Source organism: Somniosus microcephalus, chromosome 4, assembly GCF_052327205.1.
Source record: "Somniosus microcephalus isolate GS21.2 chromosome 4, FLI_Smic_1.0, whole genome shotgun sequence".
NCBI classification, from domain to species: Eukaryota; Metazoa; Chordata; class Chondrichthyes; order Squaliformes; family Somniosidae; genus Somniosus; species Somniosus microcephalus.
Window position 1 is genome coordinate 205,289,715 of NC_140990.1, and position 19,926 is coordinate 205,309,640.

General features: G+C 46.9%; 1 pseudogene; it reads right to left on the reverse strand.

Moving 5' to 3' along the window:
- Window positions 1-336: 336 nt before the first annotated feature.
- LOC147120172 (gamma-crystallin S-1 pseudogene) overlaps window positions 337-19,926 on the reverse strand; it is a 55,990-nt pseudogene continuing 36,400 nt past the window's right edge.

Here is a 19,926-nt window from a genome sequence, read left to right on the forward strand (position 1 = left end):
AAGATCATCATTTGAATAATATTTTATTCACTAATGTGGAATGATTTAGTCCCCTCTTGTGTATTTATGTTTGACATGACATCACTCGGATTATCTTCAACAGACAAATTGCTGCTGTTCAACAAAGCGTTTCCTAAGATCAACATCGCATGTTGTCAGGTTGTGTTTAAAATACAGGTAATTGACTGCAAATATCCTTTAATTACTGTATCTACAACAGAACTAGCAAATAAAGATCAAACAAGGCTAGGACTCAATAAAATCTCAATTATTTATTATTTCAGCTCGATTTAACCATTTGTTTGAACAAATCAAGTCAGCCAGCACAGTGAAATTTTAGAAATACATCATACGACGGAAGGAGCCAACGGATGGACAACTGCCGCCCCAGTCACTGAATCTCCTGTATTCACCGAGTCTCATGAAGTACTGCCTTCCCATGTAGTTGGGCTGTTCATAGAAGGTCCAGTAACCGTCCATCACATGGCAGGAATGAATGTCACGGTAGCGGAAACGATCGTAGACAGATGGACAGTCATCCATAAATTCCGTCATCTGTCCTCCAAAGTCAGGCCTCTCGTAAATCTTCATTCTGTAGGAGTTACTGCTGAACTGGAATGATAAGTGAGTCATGTCAGCAATTTTTTTCTATTTTTACTGATTTTATCATCTGCACCACTTACATAGCAGAACTTGTAGGAAATTTCTGAAGCACAAATTGGACAACGTGCTTTATCTTTAGTCGTGTTTATATAAATAGCCAGATGTCTACAGGTTATTTACCTTAACAATTTTTTTAAAATATTTTCAATTACTAATTGATCCACAGGACTCTGAATGGCTGGGAAGTACAATGGAATGTCTTGTTTATTTACCCTTGATAAAGAAGATCAAATAGTCATGATTGATGAATTCATCAACGATTATTGAAATCTTTGTCACAACTGGAATTATTGAGTATTGCATTCTTGCTTGTTAAAAATTCTGTTGTGTAATCAGTTTAAAAGGAAATCAAAAATCAATTATAAATTATATTTAGCGAAGAATATTGCAAACATAGTTTGGGAGCATTCCTTCCCTGCCACCACCAGCCCTGGGAGCAGGTCAGGTGCGGTGCATCCAAGGTGCTGTCCACCTGACATGACTTTTAGCTGCCTGGGTTCAGGTATTAGGATTGTCCCAATGTTCACAGCTATAAGCCCACCCCTTGGAAGGGGCCTGCGGCCCAAAATCAGGAATGAAAACTGAATAAATAAAACAAGTTTAGAACTTACGTATGGGTAGGTGCGACATGACCCGATGCTGTCATTGAATCCCATCCAGTGCTGGTAGTCAGGATATTCCCCCCTGCTCATAACATACTGGTATCCCATGTAATTGGGTCTCTCATACATCACCCACCAGTCACTCTCAACACGGATGGAGTTACAGCGGCTGAAGTAAGGGGCAGGTCAGCACAGTCAGTACTGCACTCGTAGTGCCGACCCTGGAATTCCTGTCCTCATAAAAGGTGATCTAGAGAAAAATAATTACTTCAGGTAACATTTCTACAAAGCAGTAATAAAATAATATTATAATATTGTTCAGTAAAAACTTCTTACCTTTCCCACCTTGCTCTGAGTGATTCAGTGACTGTGACGAGGGACAGTGGAGCTGGGCTATTTATACATCCCTCTGAAAGAGCAAAGTAGCAAAACACATTGTTAGTGAAATCACTGTAGACCTATGTAAGCAGAATTGTCCCTGACACCTTCCATCTTTTGTTGCAAAGGTCTAATTTCATTGTATTTCCACACTGCATTTTGGGCATCTTTGTATTGTCAAACATTCTAATTGCAGTGAGTGGAAGGTTCAGCTGCGTATACAGTTATTGAATGGCTAGTGTATTTTCAAACAATTGGTCTTAAACTCATAACCTTAAAAAAAATTGCATGTTATTGCATGAGGTCAAATGGAATGATTGCAACATATCAGGATTTTAACGTGGAAAAACATGTGAAAGTGCTTCACTTTGGATTGGAGCGGTAACCAGAAGCTTGATGGGAAAATTTTACCTTAAGCAGAATTAAAGGGATTTGGAGAGGAAGTACCACAGAATAATACTGCAGCAAATTACAATCATTCTTTGAGATTGGACATACTAAATATCTCCTTTTGATGCCCCCAAAATATTCATTATGACAAATCTACGTCAGTTATATACAAACACAAAGTACAGTGCTATTACATTGCTCGGCTTCCATCACGTATTCTATGATAGCTTCTAGATTGTATGCAACTTTATTACAGATGCCTCATGAAAGTATTATTAATTTATTTCTATATTGCTTACAAATCTAGGGACATAGCACAATGTGTTTACAGTGAATCACAAATTATTTGTTAACTAGTATTATTCATCGAGTAAAAGTCATGACAGTAGTATGATCTCCCAGCCAAGTGCTTATTGTTTTTAAGTTTTTATTTCCATTCTAACATTAAATTGGTAATATATGATACATATTACAATATTGGTCAATTTTCAGCACAATATCAAATAGAAATGAGTGTAATTCTGTACCATTCACAAATTCTACTTTATATCATATTTTTTTAAATATATGGAAAATAAAATTTGCAGATGTAGCATAAAAGTGAGATATGAACTTTGAAAGATGGAAAGGTATTCCATGCCCAAGAAACCCACAATGAAATTAATGTGTTTGTTTCAAAGAGCTTGATAGAGAATGGTGCATTACAGACTAAATTCATTTAAGAGCGCACCATTTCATAAGGTTTTCATATCTGGTGTTTTCACCAGAGGTTTTGACATAAACTGGAAGCAGGTAGCTCAGTTAACAGCCAATGATTAGCGCACCTCTGGTGGGAGTTGTCTACACTCCTCTTTAGTCAATTGCTGCAGTGTGTAGTGGGTTTTAGTTGTGTGTGTGTCAGCTTCACCTCTGACTCCTTTGAGCGGTTCGAATCGCTCCACACCCCCTGGGCTCTAGACACCGGACTTAGGTACAGGCGGCGATACAGAAAATTGAGTAGGCGAGTGGTTTGGTGCAAGAAAACCAAATGTTATTAAAAGGCTGAATAGAACACAATACTACTGAGAATTACTGGTATAGTTACAGGCACAAAACAGTTAATACACTTATATGGGAATGGGGAACACACGCCACATCGAGGGAAACAAATACATTAAAAATCCCCTTATCCTTAATCCCACCCCCTATACCTAACTAGATTAAGCTAGGAGGGGCCAGGAATTCATGCTCACGAATTCAAAACATGTCGCTTTAGATGGTGGGGTTTGAGGTCTGCTCCTCCTGTCCTTTAGGGTGTCCCGTCTGTAATGTATATACCTTTAAGGAGGGAACTATTTTTTACAGCTCATGTATACTGCAGTACCGGCAGTGACCACACCTGTATATAACACAGAGTAGTAATTTGTACAGATCAGTTGCAGTGTGAGCCACGTTGAGTAAACACCTGTTGCACCGTTCTCCGCAGTCTGTGTCTTATTATACACGGACACGACATTGGCGACGAGGCAGGTTCGAACCTACCTGCAACTCTGCATCACCTCCCGGGGATTCGTTCCTGGAGATCAGTGGATTGGAGGTCAAGGCCAGAAACTCGGGCGTCGACCATGGGCAACCGCCCAGTCACCCAGCAGAGACTCGAGAATTGCGGGGGAGGCTGTCGAGAGCCAGGCTTGGCTTTCCAGTCGAGGTGGTCCAGTGAAACGGGCTGGCAACAGGAAGTGCGCAGACCCTTCCCGGACAGCGGCGGGCTAGAGCCCGACCAAGCGGCACAGCAAAGGGCTGAGCAGCATCGACGGCGGAGAGAGAGAGAGGGCAGAGCGCACAGGGCGCAGCCGGTGTTCAGGGGCCGAGCAGCATCGGAGAGAGGGAGAGAGAGATGCGCAGAAACCCGCGAGGCGCCGCCATTGCCACGAGAATCGCCGGGAGCGGCGTTGGCAGCAGCGGGGGAGGAAGGAAAGCGCGGGAGACGCCATTTTAAGCCATTGGGAGATGCCATTTTAAACCACACCCAAAATGCCGAAGAGTGGCAGTATCACCGCATTTGACAATGAAGTCGAAGATTGGACTACAGATGTCGAACGAATAGAGGTGTATTGCAAGGCAAATGAGGTGTCAGATGACAAGAAAGCGTCGGTATTGTTAAATTTAATGGGTGCAAAGACGCACAGTTTATTACGCAATCTAGTAACCCCAACGAAGCCAATGGAAAAGAGTTCTGAAGACATAGTAACGATACTAAAGGAACATTTAAACCCCACACCGCTGCTGATAGCAGAAAGATTCAAGTTTCACAAAAGGAACCAGCATAAGGATGAAAGCAATGCTGATTATTTAACAGAACTGCGCAAACTATCGGAACACTGCCAGTTTGGAGCGGGACTGGCAGGTACCTTAAGGGACAAGTTTGTGTGTGGGCTTTGTAGTGTATGTGCCTTTAAGTCAGAACTACTTTTTACAGCTCCTGTATACTGTAGTACCGGCAGTGACCACACTGGTATATAAGCTGTGTGCATGCCTCTTGTTGTGTATGTAACCTGTTCCACCTTAAGAGAGCTTAAGCCTGTTCCACCTTAAGAGATGTACTACTTTCTCAGGCTGCTGTAGACGTAATACCGGGGGTGAACACACCAGTATATAAGCACTGTGCAGTAATCTTGTATTCAGTATAGTCCCTACCTCCAACCAGTAAAGACCTGTTTTTTTGATTGTTATTAATTAGTCTGTGTCTTAATTAACTAGATAACTCACAGATTTAACACTGGCGACGAGTCTGATTCGGACCCTGCGGCAGTCACTCCACGGCAGCTTCGCCCACAGCCAGGACGTTGCAGAGAGGTTTCCACCCTCTCCACCCCACTGGAAGACATCCTGACCTCGGAGCCTCCATCGGCGACCGTCAGCTTCTTCTCCAGCTTGGTGGTGGGTAAGCCGTTGTCTGAGCCGGGCAGCGACGCGACAGGCAGTCGACCGCATTGGCCGCACGAACGGGGCTGGGGGAGCCGGAGGAATAGGGCGCGAGAGCCGCTTCGAGCGGGAGGCGTTTCAACAGAGCGATCGCATCTCCTGATAAGGGCCGAGAGCCACGAGAGCGATCGCATCTCCAGATAAGGGCTTTGGAGTGTGAGGCACAGCCAGGCCATCGATCGCATCCGCTGATAAGGGCCGCACTCGGGCGATCGCGGCGAAGATAAGGGCCGCACTCGGGGGCTGAAGGGAGACGGCGTCGGGGGATGGGTGAAGACCGCCAAGCGCGGGAAAACCGCCATTTTGTGGGCGGAGGACGACGGCAAGAGCGGGAAGCCGCCATCTTTGATAACAAGTAAAGAAAATAAAATCTGAGAAATTGCAAATCTACAATGCCTAAACACGGGAATATTAGCACCTTTGATAGTGACCTCGAAGATTGGGCCATATATGTTGAAAGAGTAAAAAATTATTGTAAGGCCAATAAAATTCGTGACCAAGATAAAGCTCTAACATTATTAAATTTAATGGGTGCGAAGACATACGGGCAATTGAAACACCTGTTATCACCAGATGAACCGGCGGATAAGACGTTCGATGAGATTGTTACTGTCCTGAAAGATCATCTAAACCCCACGCCGCTGATGCTAGCGGAACGATTTAAATTTTACGACAGAAGGCAGCTACAGCATGAAAGCAATGCTGAATATTTGCTGGAATTGCGTAAATTAGCGAAATATTGCCAGTTTGGAACGGGACTGACAGATGCACTACGAGACAAATTTGTGTGTGGTTTATTAACAGGATACACAAAAGCGACCGCTCGAGGAGAATGAGCTGACGCTTGAGAAGGCGGTCACTATGGCAGCAGCACACGAAGCCGCAGCGAGAGGCACGGCAGTAATGCAGCTACGGTCACCGGAGCTCAGTGCACACAAATTGGGTGTGAGTTCTGGCAAATGTTATCGTTGTGGAAAGACAACGCATGATCAGAACCAGTGTTGGTTTAAAAACCAAGAATGTAGAACTTGTGGTAGGCTTGGACACATAGCTAGAGTATGCAGGTCAGGGAAGGAGACCAGCAACAAGAAGTCACCGCAAGGAAAATACGCAAAAGTACACAAGGTGGCCGAACAGGAGTCCGATTCAGATGCTAGCAGTATTGAACTGGCTAGCTTAAGGGTACTCAACATTGGTAAGGGTGCAGACCCCCAGACAATTTGGGTTACTCTTCAGATAGAAGGAGTCCAAGTAAAAATGGAATTGGACACTGGATCGGCATTGTCGGTCATGAACAAGAAAGATTACAGAAGGTTATTCCAACATATTCCCCTACAGGATACGGAGATTATATTGACAACCTACATGGGGCAGAGAGTGTACCCCATCGGGACAATAAAGGTTGCAGTGGCCAACAAGGGCGAAGGAAGTCAAATAATGGACTTATATGTGCTACCGGAGGGAGGTCCACCACTACTAGGCCGGGAGTGATTTAGAAACATAAATATGGACTGGCATTCGCTAAAAGCCATAAAGAGTGAGAACTCGGTGCAGATAATCAGCCCAGACTCTAGAACTGATGATGGTAAGACCAACCCATGTGCAAAAGACAAAGTTTCAGCACAGAATTCCACTGAGCAACAACAACATAGTTTAGCAGAGAATTCTGAGTCTGTCAAGTCTACTGATATGCACATTTTTGAGGGACACTGGGCTCGAACTCAACTCCATTTCAAACTACAACAGCAATTAGAACAAATGATTCGCCGTTTTGAGCAAGAGATGAATGAAATAAAAAAGTTCTTTGTTACAGAGTGGGAGAATCTGGAAAGGCAACAGAAGCAACTGATGGAGAAAATGGAGCAGGAGCACACCAACCATCTGCGCGAGGAGGCCGAACGAATCAAAGCTGATTCAGGTTCTGAAGGTGCGTGCCATAATCTGGTATCAGAAGAGTTAACGGTCAGCCAACTCCTTCATATGCTGAGGGACAAGACTCTGAAATGGGAAAAACTTGAACACGAGCTGCGATCTTCAAAGGAAAAGGGTTCGGAGCTCTCAAAAGTCATTGAGATGGCTGATGTGACGACACAGACTGAAACGACTGCAACAGAGCAGCCATTGGATGCCAAAAGTACGCTGACTCACGTCAATGTAGAACAACAGACCGCTGAAACAGCTGCTCCGGTAGAGGGATTGCATAGTCCGATCAATCAATCTCCAAAGGAAGTTGAAGGGTTAAAATCACAAATGAGGTCACTAGTAAACGACTTGCTGAAAGCCCAGAAAAAGCTGGATGCAGGGGTACACATGAAGAAGTCTCTTCAGGAAAGATGTCTGGATTTGGAACAAGAGCTGGCTAACGTCCAGCTGGGTATGGAGGAAATAGACGACCCTCTCACTGGTCTAGCTCAGGACGACACCGAATATTACCATGACCTGGTGGACAACACCGAATATTACGATGTCCTGTCCTGCCCAGCTTGTAACTTCGACTCCCAAAGTGCAGAAATCATGGAGGAGCACCAAAAGTCTACGGAACATCGGGAGAAGCTGGCTCTACGACGGAAACAGGAGGAAGAGAAGGAGGAACTGCGCAGGCAGCTGTGGCAGCTGACAATGGAGCCCAGAGAGTCTCCAAGAAGCAGAAAAGGAAAAGTAAAAACAGAAGATGACCCATCTGAACCATTATCACCTCTACCAGATCACACACGTGGTCCCTCCGAACGGAGCCAAATCAGTTCGGAAGTTCAAGCTGTTAAATCCATGAAAGGACTATTGAATGAGTAACGTGAACCGACAACACCACAGAGATTGAATCTGTGAACTGTTTTCCGCAGAGACTGAATCTGTGATATGTTACGTTAAACATGAAGTTATATATGTATATATGTTATTTCGTTATGTTAAATGGGGGGGATGACTATAAAGCTAAGAAGGGAGGAGTGTTGTGTATGTAACCTGTTCCACCTTAAGAGAGCTTAAGCCTGTTCCACCTTAAGAGATGTACTACTTTCTCAGGCTGCTGTAGACGTAATACCGGGGGTGAACACACCGGTATATAAGCACTGTGCAGTAATCTTGTATTCAGTATAGTCCCTACCTCCAACCAGTAAAGACCTGTTTTTTGATTGTTATTAATTAGTCTGTGTCTTAATTAACTAGATAACTCACAGATTTAACACCTCTGTACCCCAGTCTAGAGATTACCCTCCTCCAGTAAAGACCTGTTATTTGTTAATGTACAGCATCCGTGTGATTATTTATCCACTGAACCACGGATCTAACAGTGGCGACGAGTGTCGATTCGAATCTACCTGCAACATAAAAAAAATTTTAAAAATTAAAATAGTCGAGTCCAGGAACACGGGCATCGACCGCGAGCAACCGCCCAGCAGTCAGGCAGAGATCCAACTTCGCTGGGGAGGCTGTGGAGAGCCGGGCTTGGTTCCCCAGCCACAACGAGTAGTAAGAGACTGACGACAGGTCCAGAGCAGACCCTTCCCGAGCAGCGGCGGCTGGAGCCGACCGACGGCAGAGAGAGAGAGCCGAGCAGCGTCGACGGGGTAAGAAAGAGGGTGAAGAGAGCAGGGTGCAGCCGGGGGTTGATCACCGAGTGGCGTCGAGGAAAAATGCTGCAAACCGGAGAGAGAGAGGGTAATAAACAGACGGGTTCTAGACTGAGCGGCGTCGACAAATATCAAGAGAAGAACGCGCAGAGCACAGCCAGGGATCATGGGCTGATCAGGGTCCGTGGGGCGAAGCAAGGGGAGACGCCATTGAGCCGCGGAGAAGCAGGGAGAGCACGGGAGATGCCATTGAGCCGCAGAGAAGCAGCGAGAGCGCGGGAGGCGCCATTGAGCCACGGAGAAGAAGGAAGAGCGCGGGAGACTCCATTTTGCGAAGCTGCAGCGGAGAAGACGGGCAAGCGCGGGAAGGAAGGAAAGCGCGGGAGATGCCATTTTGTGCCAGCGGAGAAGAAGGGGAAGCGTGGGAGGTGCCATTGGTGATAGTTAACGCACAACCAAGGTTGCCGAAGAGTGGCAGTAATCTCTACGTTCGACAATGAAGTCGAAGATTGGGCGACATATGTGGAACGTATTGAGGTGTACTGCAGGGCGAATGAAGTGCCAGATGCTAATAAAGCACTGGTTCTGTTAAATTCCATGGGTGCAAAAACTTATGGGTTACTGTGAAATCTAATAACCCCAGAGAAGCCGGTAAACAAGAATTTTGAAAACATAGTAGAAATCCTACAGGACCACTTAAACCCCAAACCACTGCTGATAGCAGAACGATTTAAGTTCCATAAAAGGAACCAACACAAAGACGAAAGCAATGCTGAGTACCTAACGGAACTGCGCAAGCTATCAAAATACTGCCAGTTTGGAGCGGGACTAGCAGACACGTTAAGGGACAAGTTTGTGTGTGGGCTACAAAGTGAAGGAACCCAGAAACGGCCTCTATCAGAAAAGGACCTTACGCTGGACAAAGCTTTCAGTATGGCAGTATCACACGAAGCAGCCGCAAGGGGCGCTGCAGAGATACAATGGAGACCGCAAGAATATGGCACCAACGAAATGACCTATGGAACAGGGAAGTGCTATCGCTGCGGCAGAACAACACATGACCAGAAAGATTGTTGGTTCAAGGACCAAGTGTGCAGACAGTGTGGGAAAGCAGGACACATAGCAAGAGTCTGCAGGTCTGGGAAGAAAACCAACAGTAAGAAATCTCCACAAGAGAAGTACAAAAAGGTACACCAGGTGATGGACAGTGGTTCAGATGAACAGAAAAGTGACACAGACTCCGGAAGCAAGGAGCTGGGTTGTCTGAAACTACATAATGTAACCGAAATGGAGGATCACCAGACTATCTGGGTTGCACTCAAGATAGACGGAGTCCAAGTGGAAATGGAATTGGACACAGGGTCAGCTCTAACAGTCATAAATCAAAGAGACTACAAGCGGCTATTTTCACACATACCCTTGAAAGCTACAGAGATTGTCTTGAAGACGTATACGGGGCAAAAAGTCTACCCCAAAGGGAAAATAAGGGTGAAAGTGACATATAAAGGTCAGGAAATACCTAAAATGGATATATATGTATTGCCAAATGGAGGACCACCACTGCTAGGACGTGAATGGATCCGAAAGATACAATTAGATTGGCATTCCATACAGGCACTGAAGGTTGAGGCCAAAAAGGATGACGACGTCACACCTGGACGACTGTCAAAAATGCTAACTGACGCAAAAGAAGTGTTCCAGGAGGGACTAGGAACACTAAAAGGAATAACAGCAACAATTAAAATAGAGGAAAATGCAAGCCCAAAGTTTCTGAAGGCCAGACCAGTGCCTTATGTGATCAGACCAGCGGTTGAAGCAGAGCTGGAAGGGTTGGAACGTTCAGGAGTACTGTCCAAAGTGGACTGGAGCAAGTGGGCTACACCCATCATTCCTGTAATGAAGAGGTCGTTGAGTAATACGCCTGGGGAACCAAAGAAGGTACGCATCTGTGGGGATTTTAAGGTGACAGTGAACCCAGTCCTTCACACGGTGCAATATCCGCTTCCACGAATTGAGGATATTTTCGCCTCGCTATCTGGTGGTAAACGCTTCATCAAAATTGATCTGGCCCAGGCGTACTTGCAAATGGAGGTAGAAGAAGCTTCGAAACATTACCTTACGATCAACACCCATAAAGGTCTCTATCAATACAACCGGCTAGTGTTTGGAGTAGCCTCGGCTCCGGCTATCTGGCAAAGGGCGATGGATCAGGTCCTGCAAGGGACTCCAGGGACCCAGTGTTATTTGGACGACATCTTGGTCACGGGCGAAAATGACGGTGATCACCTCGCTAACTTGGAGAATGTGCTCGCCAGATTAAAGGAATATGGGCTACGAGCTAATCGCCACAAGTGCGAGTTTTTCCAGAAACAGATCTCATATTGTGGCCATGTCATCGATGAAGAGGGGTTACATAAGTCCTCTGACAAGATTGAGACAGTAGTCAAGGCTCCAGCACCGGAAAATGTGTCACAACTGAGGTCGTTCCTTGGGCTGGTAAACTATTACCACAAGTTCTTACCAAATTTGTCGATGGTATTACACCCGCTGAACACCCTACTGCAAACAGGGGTACCATGGAAGTGGGATGACGAACGTAGACGAGCTTTCCAGAAGTGTAAAGAATTGATCACATCAAAAGAGGTGTTGGCCCATTTCAACCCAGCACTACCAATTCGTTTGGCATGTGATGCATCACCCTACGGCATTGGAGCGGTGCTGTCGCACAAATTCCCAGACGGGTTGGAGAGGCCAGTAGCCTTTGCGTCTCGGTCACTAACCTCAGCCGAGTGCAACTATGCCCAGATTGACAGGGAGGCCCTCAGCCTAGTATGGGGAGTAAAAAAATTCAACCACAATCTGCATGGGCAGAAGTTCACCTTGCTGACTGACCACCAACCACTTGTCTCCATCTTTAATCCTAAGAAGGGCGTGCCAGTAATGACTGCACAGCGGTTACAAAGATGGTCCCTGTTTCTAGGGGCGAATCAATATGAAATAGAATATAAAGGCACGAAACAGCATGGGAACGCTGATGGGCTATCGCGCCTGCCACTGCCTACGGTGGAGGAAGCACCAGCAGTGGACCCTATCGAGATATTTTATTTGTCGATAATTGAACGATTGCCAGTAACAAATGCGGATATAGAGAAGGAGACCCGCAATGATCCGACGCTGTCACGGGTATATGAATTGACGGTGAGGGGATGGCCAACACATGGCGACTCACTGTTGCCAGCATTCTCATCCAGAAGAGAACAGCTCTCAGTATGCCAGGGGACAGTGATGTGTGGATCCAGAGTGGTGATTCCACCCAAGTTAAGGGAGAGAGTGCTAAATGAGCTACATGAAGGTCATCTGGAGGGAGTGAAAATGAAAAGCCTTGCTAGAGCTTATGTGTGGTGGCTGGGAATCGATCAACAAATTGAAGACCTAACTAAGAGCTGCTTAGGATGCCAGAAGGTCCAAAATGCACCACCACATGCCCCTCTACAACCATGGGCGTGGCCCTCCTCTCCATGGCAACGGGTGCACATTGATTTCGCTGGTCCATTCATGGACTCAATGTTCTTAATAGCAGTGGATGCTCATTCAAAGTGGCCTGAGGTGATAAAGATGTCTTCAACCACTACAGAGAAAACAATTGCAGTCCTACGGACCATATTTGCCAGAAACGGTTTGCCAGAGCAGATCTGCTCTGATAATGGACCACAGTTTGTGTCTGACGAGTTCCAAAAATTCATGAAAAGGAATGGGGTAAGGCATTACACATCCGCCCCGTATCATCCAGCCACCAATGGATTGGCTGAGAGGTTCGTACAAACCTTTAAGAAGGCGATAAAGGCCATGTGCGACGAGGAAATTCCACTACAGCATAAGATGGACAATTTCTTATTAGCCTACCGAAACGCGACACATGCAGTTACCAACCAGACCCCGGCCATGATGTTCTTTAACCGAAGGTTGAGATCTCGTCTGGACTTGCTCAGACCAAATGTGCGAAGAAATGTTGAGGACAAACAATTCCAGCACATCAACGAGAAGCCGACAAGGAGCTTCAATGTAGGGCAACCAGTCTTGGCCTGGGACTATCGAACAGAGAAGTGGCAACCCGGAACGATATGTACAAGGCAGGGGCCATTAATGTACACAGTGGATGTCGGGGAGAACATTCTGAGACGCCACGTCAATCAGATCTTAGCATCACAGGAATGCGTCAACCCCATGTCTCGAGTACCTGGGGATGAACCCGACATACCGGTAGCATCTACTTCAGACCCAGTAGCAGTGGAACACGATGAACTACCCGATGATGGGGTCAGAATCGCCTCTGCACCAAGAACAAGAACCTCTGGAAAGGCACTATCCCGAAAGGGTCAGGAAGCCGCCCCAAAGACTGAATCTATAAATGGACTTTTGTTATTGAATGTACATGTAAAAATGTAATTGTTATTTGAATATTAAGGGGGTATTATTAATCTAAAAAGGGAGGAATTGTAGTGTATGTGCCTTTAAGTCAGAACTACTTTTTACAGATCCTGTATACTGTAGTACCGGCAGTGACCACACTGGCATATAAGCTTTGCGCATGCCTCTATACCCCAGTCTAGAGATTACCCTCCTCCAGTAAAGACCTGTTATTTGTTAATGTACAGCATCCGTGTGATTATTTATCCACTGAACCACGGATCTAACAGGCTTCAAAGTGAAGGAACCCAGAAACGGCTTTTAGCTGAGAAGGACCTTACGCTGGAAAAGGCTTTCAGCATTGCGGTATCATATGAAGCAGCAGCACGGGGCGCTGCAGAGATACAACAGAGACCGCAAGAATATGGCACAAACGAAATGTCATATGGAACAGAGAAGTGCTATCGCTGCGGCAGAACAACACACGGCCAGAAAGATTGCTGGTTCAAAGACAAAGTGTGCAGACAGTGTGGAAAAGTAGGACACATAGCACGAGTCTGCAGGTCAGGAAAGAAAACCAACAATAAGAAACCTACCAAAGGAAAGTACAAGAAGGTACATAAGATGACGGAGAATAGTTCAGACGGACAAAAGAGTGATAACGACTCCGAAAGCAGGGAACTGAGTTGTCTGAAATGACATAATGTGATCACAACGGAGGATCACCGAACCATTTGGGTCACTCTCAAGTTAGCAGGAGTCCAGGTAAAGATGGAATTAGACACAGGATCAGCCCTAACAGTCATAAACTGATGGGACTACGAGCGGCTATTCTCACACATACCCTTGAGAGACACAAAAATTATTTTGAAGACGTACACGGGATAAAAAGTCTACCCCAAAGGAAAAATAAGGGTGACCGTTATATGTAATGGTAAGGAAACACCAAAACTAGACCTGTATGTATTGCAAGATGGAGGACCACCATTACTGGGATGTGAATGGATCTGGAAAATACAACTGGATTGGCATTCCATACAGGCACTGACTGTGGCTGACAAAAAGGATGACGACGTCACACCTGGGCGACTGTCAAAGATCCTAACTGACGCGAAAGAAGTGTTCCAGCAAGGACTCGGAACACTTCAAGGCATGACAGCGATGATTAAAATTGAAGAAAACGCAAGCCCAAAATTTTTTAAGGCCAGACCGGTACCTTATGCGATCCGCCCAGCCGTCGAAGCAGAGCTGGAGAGTCTGGAACGTTCAGGTGTACTGTCCAAGGTAGACTGGAGCGAGTGGGCTACACCCATCGTCCCTGTGATGAAAAAGTCGTTGAGCAGCACGCCTGGGGAACCAAGGAAGGTTCGCATCTGTGGGGACTTTAAGGTAATAGTGAACCCGGTCCATCACACCGTACAATATCCACTTCCGCAGATTGAAGATATTTTCGCCTCGCTATCTGGAGGGAAACGCTTCACTAAGATTGATCTGGCCCAGGCGTATCTGCAAATGGAGGTAGAAGAAGCATCAAAAAAATACCTCACAATCAACACCCATAAAGGTCTCTACCAATACAACCGGCTGGTATTCGGGGTAGCATCAGCTCCGGCTATTTGGCAGAGGGCAATGGAACAAGTCCTGCAAGGGATCCCAGGGACCCAGTGTTATTTGGATGACATCCTGGTCACGGGCGAAAATGACAGTGATCACCTTGCCAACCTGGAGCAGGTGCTCACTAGATTGCAGGAATATGGGCTCCGAGCTAACCGCCCCAAATGCGAGTTTTTTAGAAAACAGATCTCGTATTGAGGCCACGTTATCGATAAAGATGGGTTACATAAGTCCCCAGAGAAGATTGAGGCAGTAGTCAAGGCTCCAGCACCGGAAAATGTGTCACAACTGAGTGTAGTGTATGTACCTGTCTACCCTTAAGGAAATTATTGTATGTAACCGTTCACCTTTAAGGGAACTAATTTAAGTGTGGCACTACTTGTTTGGCTTCTGTATACTGTAATACCGACAGTGACCACACCAGTATATAAGTGTTGTGACAGGATAACTGGGGCAGATGCGCCCGGACCTTCGAATAGTAAAGACCTGTTTGTTGTTATTTCTGAAGTCTGTGTATTTATTAACTGCACAACCCACAGACTTTACAGTGGCGACGAGGATGGGATCGTACCCTGCGGCAAGATTACCAAAGCAAGAAGAGCGTCGAAGAGAGGCAACCGCCCTCGTCGTGCTGCTGGAAGAAAACACGAGGCTGCAGCAGGAGAAAGGTGGAAGACTTTAGCAACAAAAGCTTCCGTCTGCAACAGGCACTGACTACCCTTCTACCATGGTACAGAGTGAGCCGATCAGCAGGGAACAAGGCGGCCGAAGAGACTGTGAGTAGGGGAAGGTGTAGAGAATATCCGGAGGATAAGGGCAGAGCACTCGACCTCGGTCGAGGGGGAGCTGAGCCGGTCAAAAGTCGGGTCCAACGGCGTCGGGTGACAGCCGGACCGCGATCGGCGGGAAAAATCCGGGCAGCGACCGCAGCCACGAAGCGCTGAGCCTGTGAGTAGGCGCGGGAAGAGAAACCCAGCCGCAGCCGGGGAGGGAAACACCGGTCTGCGAGAGGGCTGGGGAGGCGAACGGGAACCGTGCGGGTGAGAGCCGGGTGCGGAGAGAGAGACTGCGAGGAGCCAGTCCAGCGGCTGAGCTGTTCTCCACCAACGGGGTACTCAGAGCCGGCAAAACCGAACGTGCGGGAGTGGGAGAGAGACACAGCCGAAAACGGGGTAAGAGACTGCGCGAGAGCCAGCCCAGCGGCTGAACTGTCCTCCGTTAACGGGGTGTACCCAGCGCCGGTAGAGCCGTGCGGGCGGGAGGAGAAGACAGAGCCGAGTAGGGGGAGCTGTGCGAGAGCCAGCCCAGCGGCTGAATCTGTCCGCTGCGGGGAAAGCGTACCCCTTCCACCAGGAAGAAACGCGGGAAGCCGCCATTAGGCGGAGGAGCCGACAGAAGCGGGAAACCGCCATTGAAGTGGGCGGGGAGAGAAAGGAAGAGCGGGAAACCGCCAAATTCGCGGGAAAAGCCGCCATCTTAGAAAAAAAAAATACATAAGAATTTAAAGAAATATTTGTGTTGTACCCAAAGAAAGGAAGATGCCTAAGCGTGGGGACAGCAATGATTTTAACTCCGAAATAGAAGACTGGCCCACGTACGTGGAACGTATTGAGATTCATTGTAAGGCTAACAAAATAGCTAAGGAGGAAAAAGCTGTAACCTTACTTAACATGATGGGTGCGAAAACATTCGGGTTGTTGAAACATCTTCTCTCTCCAGCTAAACCGGCGGATCAGACTTTCGAGGATATAGTAGCGGTGCTGAAGGATCACTTGAACCCCACACCATTGAAGCTGGCTGAACGATTCAGATTCTATGCGAGAACGCAGAAGAAAGACGAAAGCAACGCGGAATACTTGGTCGAACTGCGGAGGCTAGCGAAACACTGCCAGTTCGGAGGGAATCTGACAGAGGCACTGCGAGACAAGTTCGTATGTGGATTGTCCAAAGAAGGGACGCAAAAGCGACTACTGGAAGAGAACAACCTCACACTTGACAGGGCTGTCCTTATAGCCGCATCATACGAAGCCGCAGCAAAAGGAACGGCGGTAATGCAGCGGAAGGCGGTGGCACTAGGGGTGGACCACATCACCTCGAGGACTACGAAATGCTATCGTTGTGGGAAGACAACACACGACCAGAAGCGTTGCTGGGGTAAAAACCAAGAATGCCGGAAATGTGGCAAGATCGGGCACATAGCTAAAGTGTGCCGGTCAGGAACGACGTACAACAATAACGAGTCCTCACAAAAATGGTACAGAAAGGTACAAGAGGCGACTAGGAAGAGTCTGAAGGAACAGAAGTCGGACTCACACTCCAAATGCAAAGGACTGGACAGTCTGAGAATCCACAACGTGAGCAATGAAGCTGACCGACAAACTATCTGGATAACGCTACAGATTGCAAAGGTCCAAGTAAAAATGGAAGTGGACACCGGATCGGCGTTGACGGTCATGAATAAGCATGACTATAAGAAATTTTTCAAGCATATTCCACTACGGGATACGGAACTATTACTACAGACATACACGGGGCACAAAGTATTCCCCATCGGAATGATAGAAGTCAAGGTGAGATACAAGGATAAAGATCATCACCGGTTGGACCTGTATGTATTGCCTGAGGGAGGACCACCACTCCTGGGACGGGAGTGGATCCGAAAAATAAAATTGGACTGGCAGTCCCTAAACACCATGACGGTGGATTCTGAAAAAGAGGATGTCAAACCTGAACGGTTGTCCAGAATATTGGACGAAGCTAAGGAGGTATTCCAGCAAGGACTGGGAACGCTGCGAGGTGTTAAAGCAAAGGTTAAGATTGCAGAAAATGCAAGCCCAAAGTTTTTTAAGGCCAGATCAGTTCCTTACGCAATACGACCAGCTGTGGAGGCAGAACTGGAAGAACTTGAACAATCAGGGGTTCTGTCAAAAGTGGACTGGAGTGAGTGGGCCACGCCCATTGTTCCCGTCATGAAGTCCTCACTGAGTAATAAGCCTGGGGGACCGGGGAAGGTCCGTATCTGCGGAGATTTCAAGATTACTGTGAATCCGGTGCTTCACACGGTACAATACCCGCTTCCGCGGATTGAAGATATCTTTGCTTCGTTGGCTGGAGGGAAACATTTCACGAAAATAGATCTGGCTCAAGCATATCTACAGATGGAGGTCGAGGAAGAGTCACGCCAGTACCTCACCATGAACACTCACAGAGGCTTGTATCGCTACAATAGACTGGTCTTTGGGGTAGCTTCGGCGCCAGCAATTTGGCAGAGGGCCATGGAACAGGTGTTACAAGGAATTCCAAGCACGCAGTGCTACTTAGATGACATTTTAATCACGGAAAAAGATGAGGAAGAACACCTCACGAATTTGAAACTGGTACTCACCAGGTTGAAGGAGTATGGCCTTCGGGTTAATCGCAAGAAGTGTGAGTTCTTCCAAAAACGGATCTCATACTGCGGTCATGTCATTGACCGAGAGGGACTGCATAAGTCACCCGAAAAGATAGAAGCGGTTGTGAAGGCCCCCGCCCCAGGAAACGTATCACAGTTAAGATCATTCTTGGGGTTGATTAATTACTATCACAAGTTTCTGCCAAATTTATCCACGGTACTGCATCCGCTGAATGACCTGTTGCGGAAAGAAACACCATGGAAGTGGAGTGAGGAATGCAAAAAGGCTTTTCGCAGAAGCAAGGAGTTGATTACCTCTGAAGAAGTGTTGGCTCATTTCAACCCAGCATTACCCCTTCGTCTAGCTTGTGATGCTTCCCCGTACGGAATTGGGGCAGTACTCTCGCATAGGCTACCAAATGGCTCGGAAAGGCCAGTGGCTTTCGCGTCCCGATCATTGACACCCGTGGAGTGAAATTACGCCCAAATAGATAGGGAGGCCCTCAGTCTGTGTGGGGTGTGAAGAAATTCAACCATTACCTACAATGTAAAAAGTTCACATTGCTGACAGACCACCAGCCGTTGGTGTCCATATTCAACCCAAATAAGGCCGTTTTCACCATGACAGCATAAAGGTTACAAAGGTGGTCCGTGTTACTTGGGGCACACCAATACGAAATTGAGTACAAAAGGTCTAAACAGCATGGAAATGCTGATGGGTTGTCACGCTTGCCATTGCCGATGGTAGAAGAAGCGAGTATAGTGGACCCAGTAGAGTTGTTCCACTCATCCATAGTGGAGTGTCTACCGATAACAAACTCAATGATTGAGAATGAGACAAGGAATGACCCGACTCTTTCACGAGTCTATGATGTAACGGTGGAGGGATGGCCAGCACAGAGCGAACCAACACTTCAAGCATTTGCACAGAGGAAAGAACAACTGTCAGTGTGTCGAGGAACCCTGATGTGTGGATCTAGAGTGGTGATTCCACCCAAACTCCAAAAGAAGGTGCTAAAGGAGCTGCACAAAGGACATCTGGGGGGAGTAAAGATGAAAAATCTAGCAAGAGCGTTTGTGTGGTGGCCAGGCATTGATAGAGACATAGAGGAGATCACGAAGAACTGCCTAGGATGTCAGAGGGTTCAGAATGCGCCACCACAGGCTCCTCTGCACCCATGGGAGTGGCCCTCATCTCCCTGGCAAAGAGTACACATCGACTTTGCTGGTCCATTTATGGACTCGATGTTCCTAATAGCGGTAGATGCCCACTCCAAGTGGCCAGAAGTAATTAAGATGACCACCACCGCGACGGAAAAAACCATCACGGTGTTAAGGACTATGTTTGCTCGGAATGGCCTGCCAGAACAGATCTGTTCTGACAATGGACCGCAATTTGTATCTGAGGAATTTAAGAAATTCTTAAAGAGCAATGGGGTTAAACATTACACGTCAGCCCCATACCATCCCGCCTCCAATGGATTGGCTGAAAGGTTTGTCCAGACCTTCAAGAAGGCCGTAAAGGCCATGAGTAATGAAGACATAAGTTTACAGCATAAGGTGGATAGTTTTTTGTTGGCATACCGAAATGCAACCCATGCGGTCACAAATCAAACTCCCGCGATGATGTTTTGTAATAGACGCCTACGATGTCGGCTGGATTTACTCAAACCAAACGTCAGAAGGGACGTAGAGAACCGGCAATTCCAGGGCATGAACGAAAGGGCCACTAGATCCTTCCAGACCGGTCAACGAGTTTTGGCCCGGGACTATCGTACTGAGAAATGGCAGCCTGGAACGATTGGAAAAAGGCTAGGCCCGTTGATGTACACTGTGGACATTGGAGACAATATAATAAGGCGCCATGTTGACCAGATCATAGGGTCCGCCACAAATGGGCCCCCGACTTCACCACCTTACCCGGATAAGGTTGAGACTGAGTTACCCA